Source organism: Gymnoscopelus microlampas (assembly GCF_963454915.1).
Source record: "Gymnoscopelus microlampas genome assembly, chromosome: 18".
Lineage (NCBI taxonomy): Eukaryota > Metazoa > Chordata > Actinopteri > Myctophiformes > Myctophidae > Gymnoscopelus > Gymnoscopelus microlampas.
In genome coordinates this window covers 9,632,850-9,643,080 of record NC_139955.1, presented here as the reverse complement: position 1 = coordinate 9,643,080, position 10,231 = coordinate 9,632,850, and positions in this window count along the sequence as shown.

The window sequence follows — 10,231 nt, the reverse complement described above, 5'->3', positions numbered from 1 at the left end:
TGTGTGGACCGCGCCAATGTGGCGCCGTAATTAAGCTAGCATTAGTGATAATTGAACCGGATTGTTTTTTAACGTTGGCTGGACTTGAACCACGCCTGATTCAGAGAGGATTGAGTGACAGTCAGAGCCGCTGGAGCAGACACATTAGTCTCTGTGCCAGATACTGTCTGCTGATGAGTAGAGCTTTTTGCCCAATTTGTGCTCCGTGGTGTGACGGTGTCTCGCGGCGTAAATAGCAGTTCTATAAGCTCGCAACGCCATGTGGATGCAGCGCGTTGTGAGCTTGTATATCTGCTATTTAATTATGAATTATGAAGGCTTTGCTCTCGGTTTACCACCGTAAGACAGAGAGAAACGTCTTGAAGGACATTTGAAATGAGAAATGTTTTCGAAATGTTTTGTTGAACAGGGAGAAGTGAGGATTGAATTGCAGAGATGAAGAGTGTGTGTGTGTGTGTGTGTGTGTGTGTGTGTGTGTGTGTGTGTGTGTGTGTGTGTGTGTGTGTGTGTGTGTGTGTGTGCGTGCGTGCGTGCGTGCGTGCGTGCGTGCGTGCGTGCGTGCGTGCGCGCGCGTGCGTGCGTGCGTGCGTGCGTGTGTGTGTGGGGGGGGGTATTGATGATGTGTGTTATTACACAGGATAATAATTATAATCATTCACAGCCAGGGATTCTTGTCTCCACAAGTAGGACACTATGGAAGCCACAGTTACTGTAGGACCACTGTAGGAAAGGTAGCTTGTTTTTGCCGTATACCGGAACATTCCTTGGGCAAGTTGGTTACCGTTGAATGTTTTGACTGTACCGTCTTTGCAGAGCCTAGTCTACAGCCCATAACAGTTGACTCTGAAGGCTAATAACCGTTAGGCTAAACATAAAATCAAGAACGTACTGGCGTTGCCACAGTGTTTTGGAGCTGTGCTTGGCTTGGAGATGCTTTTTCAAATTTCAAGTGGAGCTCCTTGAAGCTGACAGACACTTGTCACCCAGGCACAGTTTGCATCTCACTGTGGTGTTCTTACCCCTGTCAAAATAATGCCAATACTTCCACCACATATAGGCTAACCATCTCGCTCGCTGACTGAGATGCAGGTGTGCACTGACACACCCACCAGGAAACTTCCTCCATATGTTCATAGTAAATAAACTGAAGCAGTACAAATGTGTCAGGATTTTATTTTTCATTTGTGGCAACAGAAGGAACAGGGAAATCAGGGAAAGAATTGTTACGTGACTGATTGCTTATTTGAAAATGTAACCATGTGTGTGTGCGCGCGCGCGCGCGCGCGCGCGCGCGCGCGCGCGCGCGCGTGCGTGCGTGCGTGCGTGCGTGCGTGCGTGCGTGCGTGTGTGTGTGTGTGTGTGTGTGTGTGTGTGTGTGTGTGCGCGTGCGTGCGCTGTGCACGGTGCACACATGTGTATTGGTAGTCATTTGTGCTGTGTTTCCCTGCAGCTCTGACTATGAGTTCCTTTCCTGACGTGCACATGCGCACATACAATCACTGACATCTGTGATGATGCGTGCACACACAGGTACAGTATACACTCACACAAATATATACACACACACACACACACACACACACACACACACACACACACACACACGCACACACTCAGACATGAACGCACACACACGTGCACAGAGCGTTTTACATTACTAGGGTGACCCAGTCTCGGCTGTCGTAAAAGCGAGCGGCTGATTGCAGCTGGAGGGAGACATGAAGGACCGGAATGCGTACGAGGCGTTTATTTAGATCCCGCCGCGACAGCAACATTCCGGGACGTAGCAAACGCACTGTCATGAGCGAGAGGAGAGATATTTATTTAACTCTCCCTAGCTCCGTGCTCCCCTTCCACAACCGTTTCCCTAAGTCATCATTCAGCACCGCAGCGTCAGAACGACAACCCGCATGCATACATCACAGCCCCCACGACAGTTAAAACATTAACGTAGAACCAAGTCGAACGATCCTTTCAACTCTGAGAGTGTACAAAATGCTACATTTTGTACACTCCCAGCGTTTCAAAGGGATACATTAACACTTAGGATTTCATTGTGTAGCAGCCAGTGGCACAAACGAAAAAGAATTGATTATTCAGTCGTATAAACCCTTGGAGATGTGATGGGATAATGGGGGGCTATTTTTGTGCTGTGGGATACCTGGTTTTGAATATATCTTGAATAGTCTCTGGGGGGTTTTGCTGAGCGTGTTACACGAGCGATGGAAATAATTGTTTGTCACTTGTCGATGGCGTACATTAATCTTCAAAGGCTCTTCCCTTTAAAAAAAAAAAGTTGCTTCCCTGAATTGGAGCCGCGGTGGTTCTTCTCTCGACGGGGGTCTTTCCTGTGCGAGTATTTCCACCGCAGACGGATCGGTACTGAGTCTGTGGGCTAAATACTCTGCGAGCTTCCACACAGCGCGGCCATTTTCCTTTTATATTCAAATGACGTTCCGCCACATGCCCTTGTTCCTCTGAGACATGTCTCTGAGGTGTGTGTGTGTGTGTGTGTGTGTGTGTGTGTGTACACTGTATTAATATACTTGTGGGGGCCAAATTGTCCCCCACAAGTATGGCCATTGTGAGGACAATGTTCCTGGTGCTCACAAGAGAAATGGTTGTTTTAGAAAATTGCAAAAATGGCATTTAGAAAATTGCTGTCCTAAAATGTTGATGTCCACACACACAATACCCACGTGAGTGTGTGTCTGTGCACGTGCCTGTGAGTGTGCGTGTGTGTGTGTGCGTGCGTGCGTGTGTGTAATGTGTATATGTGTGCGCTCACAGATTGGGACTTTTGGAGTTCCTTATGGTTATTTATGCAGGTCTAATCCCAGTGAGGTAAAGTATTTGTCGAGGGAAGCCAGCACCATGTCTACTGTGCAATGGAATTCGGTGCAACATTAAAGTGTTCCTATCGATTGATCTGCTTGGCAATTTAGATGGTATGATTACCAGGTTGTGCCGCTGTGCACGCGTACGAGGCGCACTTCATTTATACTCTGCTCTTATGATGGGTGTCACTGGGTGAAAATGGCTAATCTACAAGCTGCTCACAACGCGCCGGGATGGGAAGTATATACGCCGCGTACGGACGCACATGTGCAAAATTAAATATTCGGCTTCCATTCTATGTGAGTGAAAGGGCGGAGCTTCCGTTTGCGAAGCAAATTGGCATCAGCTGCCACTTCTCCAATACATGGAGTTCAACTTTAGTGTACTTTAATGTGTTTCTTTAGCTTTGGCTATTCAAAAATAGCAGATCTACAAGCTTGTAGATCTGCTATTTAAAAAAGAAAATCTTTAAAATCCATATCTTTGAAAATATATATTTTTAAAGCAAACATTTTAACTCAAATCTTTGCTTCTTGGGGTCCCTGGCACAAAATATTTTCAGATGGGGGTCCTCGGCCAAATGTATATCAATTTAGGGGTCCTTGGCATGAAAAGGGTTGAAAACCACTGGTCTAGGGGGTTAGAATGCACCGCAGTGCATCCGGCTTGCCGAGCGTCTATACCGGTTCCAGGTTACCAGGTTCTCAAATGTTTTACTTTCAAGGACCCCCGTAACTCTGAGAGAGTTCTGTTCATACGGAACCAAATGGACCCGTAATGTACACTCTCAGATTTACAGACCTGTAAGGGTCCATTTGGAATGTTGAACGGGAGGAGGACGGAGGTGCTACGTCCTCCCGGTTGAGGCTCCTCACTGGCAGGTGAGCCAGCTGGTAGTGTAGAACAGCAGTGGGAGGAATTAATTGGCATAACAACAACCAAGTTGGGAGAAAAAGGGTTATGAATAATTGGCTACTCTTAAAACAGGTACACAGGTTTGGTGCACAGGTACACACACACACACACACACACACACACACACACACACACACACACACACACACACACACACACACACACACACACGCGCGCGCACGCGCCCATGCACGCACGCGCCCATGCACGCACTGCACACACACGCACACACACGCGCACGACGCACGTACGTTGTTTTTTTGCAAACATTTGGTTACAGAGAGTACCGAAGACTTTGTTAGTTGATTACTTGTTTTTTAATGTGTTTTTTTCCCATGCCATCTGTCGTAAACTGTAGATAGAACCCTTTAATTAAATCCAACTGCAGTATCCAGTTGTCATTATGAAATCAACATCAGAACACTATTCAGTTCTCAACCTCATCAACCTGTGAAAAGGATGCTGTCTGCCTGACTGTATGCAGCAAACACTATCTCAACAAATTCAGATCGGGGAACGGGAAAAGACCCGCAATTATCGTATCGCAGATATGTTCAATGTTCGTGCAATTGTCCTCCGTCATACCAGAGGTGGGGACTTGAGTTTAAGACTCGGACTCGAGCCGCACTCGAGTTGCCATACATGCCATACATGCCATAGGCCTACATGCCATACATACCATACTGTACATGCGACTTGAGACTCGACTCAGTCTCGCCCCTCAAAGACTCGTGAACACTCGTGAACTCGTGAACTCGGGGCGGCCATAGCTGAGTGGTTAGTGAGAGCCAGAGGCCCTGGTTGCCCCAGGTTCGATTCCAGGCCAGGCCAGCATATGTGTCGATGAAATGAAATTTGTCCCTGAGCAAGACTCTTAACCCCTAATTGCTCACAGGTTCTCATTGGAAACAAGACCGGAAGGACTTTGATGAACGACCTGATAAAAGGAATTATCCTTATCCTAACAATCTTTATTTAATGACGTATTTCACACATTAATGAATGACATGACCGAGTCGGACATCATTGTCCTTTCCTTTTCTTACACGTTTTGGGAATACCTCTAGTGACCATTCCGAGGTCACCGGAATTTATCCGGGGCGAGCGTTCTTGTATTCAACATGGCGAGCACAACAGCTGCTGTGTGTGGGCTCTTTCATCATAACGTTTAATTATACATTTTTTCTTTTAGCTCAGCATCAGCTGTCTAACTTTAGTTAACTTGGCATTTGCTTAATATTTTGATAAGATGATCGGATCATCCGTGAGAGTACGTTGGGTGTTCTATGTTGCGCTGCTGTCTCGTTCAATGCTACTCTAATGTTCACTGCATTGACGTAAGCTACAAGCAAGTTACATGTCTAAGTTGACCACGTAATGTTACAGGCTAAGGCTACAGGCTTATTTGGTTACCAAAATGCTTAGTATTTGTATACTCTGTCGCGCCTCATTGTTTATGTGCCCAAAAGAACAGATCCATAAGCTGTCGACACGCCATGACGTGGTGCGTTGAGCTTGTATTGTTTGTTTTTGTTTTTGTTTTTGAGTAGGCGATGCACATTACGTGTCGTAAGCTATGTTTCTGGGTTTGAGAGGCTATCGTTGATCTTTGAACTTATAGTACTAGATTATAGCCTAAGTTGGCAGTTGTCACAATATTGTAGCTCTGTTTGGGACCATTGCACAAAGATGGATGATGAAAACGTTGCACTTTGCACGCACAGATCACAGATTGTATCAAATGTAACTAAATATCATAAACAATAGAGCTACAGCCACCTCCCTGACAAAATGCTAGGAGATTTTTCATTTCATTTTTTGGAACGCAGTTCTTATAATAAGTGATTTAAAAAGACGTGTGGATCGACTCAGACTTACCGTGACATCAGTCATCAGTCCAAGTTTGCAAGATTAGCTCCAGAGACCCAGACACACAGACACACAGACCAACCCTCTTATAGACGGCTAGGATCAGCGCCGATCCACACCGTAAACATGTAATTGGACGGGAATTGAATGGGTGAATGTCTTTATGACCTAGGAGGCGTGGCTTTGACATCAGACTTTCAGTATTGCATTGATTTACATCTCTGCCACCCCCCACCAGACCCCCCCCACCAGCACACACACACACACACACACACACACACACACACACACACACACACACACACACACACACACACACACACACACACACACACACACACACACACACACACACACACACACACACACACACACACACACACACACACACACACACACACACACACACACACACACACACCGAGCTAACCTTATGAAGTCACATCTAATTGGGACACCAATGTTGTCCTCAGTTTGACACGCTGTCCCCAATGAACCGCTTTCATTTGGTCCCCAAATGTGTGGCCTATGTTAGGAACACACACACCACACACACACACACACACACACACACACACATACACACACGCACACACACGCACACACGCACACACGCACACACACATGTGCGCGCACACGCGCACATTTGGATTACTATACTTCTGAGGACATCAATTTTTCAGGATGGCAATTTTATGAATACCACAATACGCCAGCGTGAATTATAAATCAGGAATGAATCTAACCCAAACTCCTAAACTAAATCCTAAATACCGAATCCTAATCCTAAACCCAGCCTGAACTCCCCAAATACTTTTTTTTAACCATAAAACAAAAGAAAATCTGAAACTGTCTATTAATCAAATTCTACTATACTTGTGGGGACATTTGGCCCTCAAAAGTATAGCATTACAAGCACGCAGATGCACACACACACACACACACACACACACACACACACACACACACACACACACACACACACACACACACACACACGCACACGCACACGCACGCACACTAATAAGCCAAAGGAGGGTGAGAAACAGTGTGTGCACCGATTTGTGCTATTTGTACATGCGGAGAATGTGAATCACGGTTTTATTTATGCGAGTCAGTCTGCATTTCACTGCAGAGAAATAATTAATCTTTGTTTATCTCTCACTACGTACAGTGAGGCGAGTTGAGCAACGTGTTTGTTATGTAGATTATCGTTACGTAGCCAAGCACGCCGCAGCAACATTCCTGCAGATTTGGAGGGCAAAAAGAGAGGGAAACAACGGTGAACAGATCCAACACTTTGGCTTTCTCCCTGGGGATTTCACCAACTGTTAATTCAAGTCTCCCTTTTTTATTTTTTTTTCGTTTTATTAAATGTACTTAAACGTGAACTAAGAATTAATTCCATTATTCTCGGTGTCAAACGGAGAAGGTTTGCAGCTCTCTCCAGAGACCGGCGGGTTTTCCCAGAGCTTTTTAAAATCAATTATCTTTTCTACTGTACCTCCCTCGGCTCTCCACCTCCTCGCCAGGCACTCTCCTCCTCACATAGTCGTCATTATAGAACGGCCTCCATTCCTTCTGGAGAACACGTCGTATACGCTTACACCTGTGGTTCTCAAACACTGGGTCGGGACCCATTTGTGGGTCGCGGGGCCTATGTTTATGGGTCGTGTGTAAAAATATCTCTTATCTCGTTTCTTACCGTGATCTTATTATTATTTTACAAGATTAAAAAAAGGCCAGGGACCTTCATACAAGATGTGTGTTGTTGCAATGTTTCAAAAACATCAAAAAGTCATATTTTCTTATTTAAAATATCAGAGTTATAAGCTCACAACCCTGTAGATTGCCTATTTATGCCACGCACCCCCCCCCACACACACACACACACACACACACAACAAAGTATAACTCAGGCAGGCTTTAAGTGTTCATGACAGCATGGAGTGCCTCTCTGTTCCTCTCGTTTGCTGTTTAGTTTTTTTTTCCCGCCAGGGTTTCAGGGCCCGCGCGGCGCTCATTCAGGTTGTTCCGTGCAAACGGCTGGTCGGTGTCGACAAGCAAGTCTTCCATGCAGGCCATGGTGGTTGGTTATATATAGGTTAGACAGGCTCGGTGGCTGCCTGGCGGTTAAGACCCCGCTTGGAGTCCAGTGTGTCACCACAGCAGCAGCAGCGGCTGCCGAGGCGGCGCGAGAGAGACGCCTAGAGGGAGATAATGTTATTCTTTCATATTGTCGCTGTCAGGCGGAAAAACCTTGTATGTTTCTACTGTATGTAGAAAACATACAGTATCGAAAACATACAAGTACAAAATTCTTCCACAATTGTTAAGATAGTAGATCTACTGTACAAGCTATTTTTGGCAAATATATTTAGTGTAGCCCATAAGAATAAGGTCCACTAAGTACATGGTTTAAGTGGTAAAAAAAAAAAAGCAGATATACAAGCTTATAGAACAGGGAGTTTCAGCAATTTGTTGTTCGACAAAGTCAACAGGGCATTGAGTGGTCGCGATGCGACGCGCCGTGAGCTTGTAGATCGGCAGATTTCCACACTTTCGCTCAACGCCGTCTTACGACGAGTTCGGGGCATTGACTTGAAAAAAACATTACAAAAACAATGCATACGGAGATACGAGGTTTGCGGCCGACAGCGACAATATGCACCATCTCACAAACATCTCACACGACTGAGGGGAGAATTAGCATAGACGGAGCTTGACGGCTGCGGCTGCCTATTTCGGTCTTGGGCAGGTAGGCGGACGAGTTGAACTGCGGAGGATCTCTGTGCAGCGACGTCTTCATCTAATTAGTTTGTCTAATTATGTCTTTGTGCTGGAAATTTCTCAAATTAGTGGTATCGCGCAGAATGTGAGCGCGCTCATTAAGGTTGTCATGAGGATTGTTACGGTGGTTGGAAGGAGAGGAAGAGGAAGGGGGGGGGGAGAAGAACGGGCGAAGGGAGAGTGTCGTCGGAAGCCAAGAGAACAAGTCTTCTTCTTCTTCTTCGGTCCATAAGCCTCTTTTAACTAGAGCACGGCCGATGCCAGATGTATGTATGTCCGACGCTGAGGAGAGTCCTGGACCTGATGTTTTGACCCATATTTCGTCAAGTAAATTAGAGAAACTAAGATTTGATTAAAGTCTCTGTTTGAGAAAGTTTTACTTATATAGCCGACGCAATAAAAATAATGATAAGCACAAATAACATTTTCAATTAACCACTTAAGTAGGGGTGTGCCGATATATCGTCCCGCGATATATCGCGATACGTTTTCGCGACGATATGTATCGTTTTGGGGAAAAAAAATATCGTTTTTTTTTTTTTTTTTTTTAACAATCATAATAATCAGGCATGCAAACGGCCCCGAAGTGAAAAGAGTGACAACATGTTTTTTTTTCGGGTCAGGTGTCATACTATTTGGATTCAAAACGGCTATTGTAGCTGAAAAGCTACAAGTTTGCATGTCTGAATAATGCAAAAACAGAATTATTTGTTTGCATTTTCTTTTTTCTCCTCCATATATTTTCATAATAAAAAAAGTGCGTATCGTATCGTATCGAAATCGTATCGAAGTTGTGAGCCAAATATCGTATCGTATCGTTTCGTGAAATTAGTGTATCGGCACACCCCTACACTTAAGCCCTAGTTAACCAATTTCCCCCTTAACATTTAACTTAAAAAAGCACCTATAACGACATGCCACCAGGTCGTAAGTGGTTAAAAATCAGAACACATCGGGCGGGCCTCATGATTGTCAAAAAAAGTGTATCGCCCCAAACTGCAGTATATCGGTCTGGCTCTGCTTTGAACCAAACACCAAACTATGTTATGACAGGAACGCTTAAGCTACGTCCCAGGAGAACCCCCCACCCCCACCCCGCCCGCTATACTGTACCATGTGGTACCCTTAACCCATTAAGACCGGGAACGCATCGGTGTCATTTTAAGATTTATTTGGCTATTAAAAAAATAGCATATATACAAGTGTAGATCTGCAATTTATTTTTTAATCGTGGAAAATGTGTGCAAATCTTTGAATATATATATATTTTTAAAGCAAACATTTGTACTCAAACCTTTGCCTCTGGGGGGTCCCTGGAACAACATATTTTTAGATGGCGGTCCGCGGCCAAATACATATACTTTTTGTATACCACTGATTATAGCAACATACGTTTTTTTCAAAAAACTGTTAGGATTTAGAAGACATTTGTTGAATCCCACCAGAAGCATAGATTTGAGTTACAAATGTTTGCTTTAAAAATACATACATTCAAAGATTTGCACACATTTTTCACGATTTTTCAAAAATAGCAGATCTATACAAGCTCATAGCGCGGCACTCGGAGCTTGTATAGATCTGCTATTTTTGAATAGCCCAGAGAGATCTTAAAAGATGCATTCCCCGGTCTCCAATGGGTTAAAAAACGTGCGCTACCCTTAAGACCGGCCCCTCTGCTGCTGCTGCTATGCCACACAAATAGTTCCCCTTTGATTCTGCATCAGCTGCAGGATGTCACAACATCAGCTCCAGCATGGAGTCATGTTCTCCTTGTTCTCCTGCCCTGCCTCCACACCTCTGGTCCTCCTCCACCACCCCC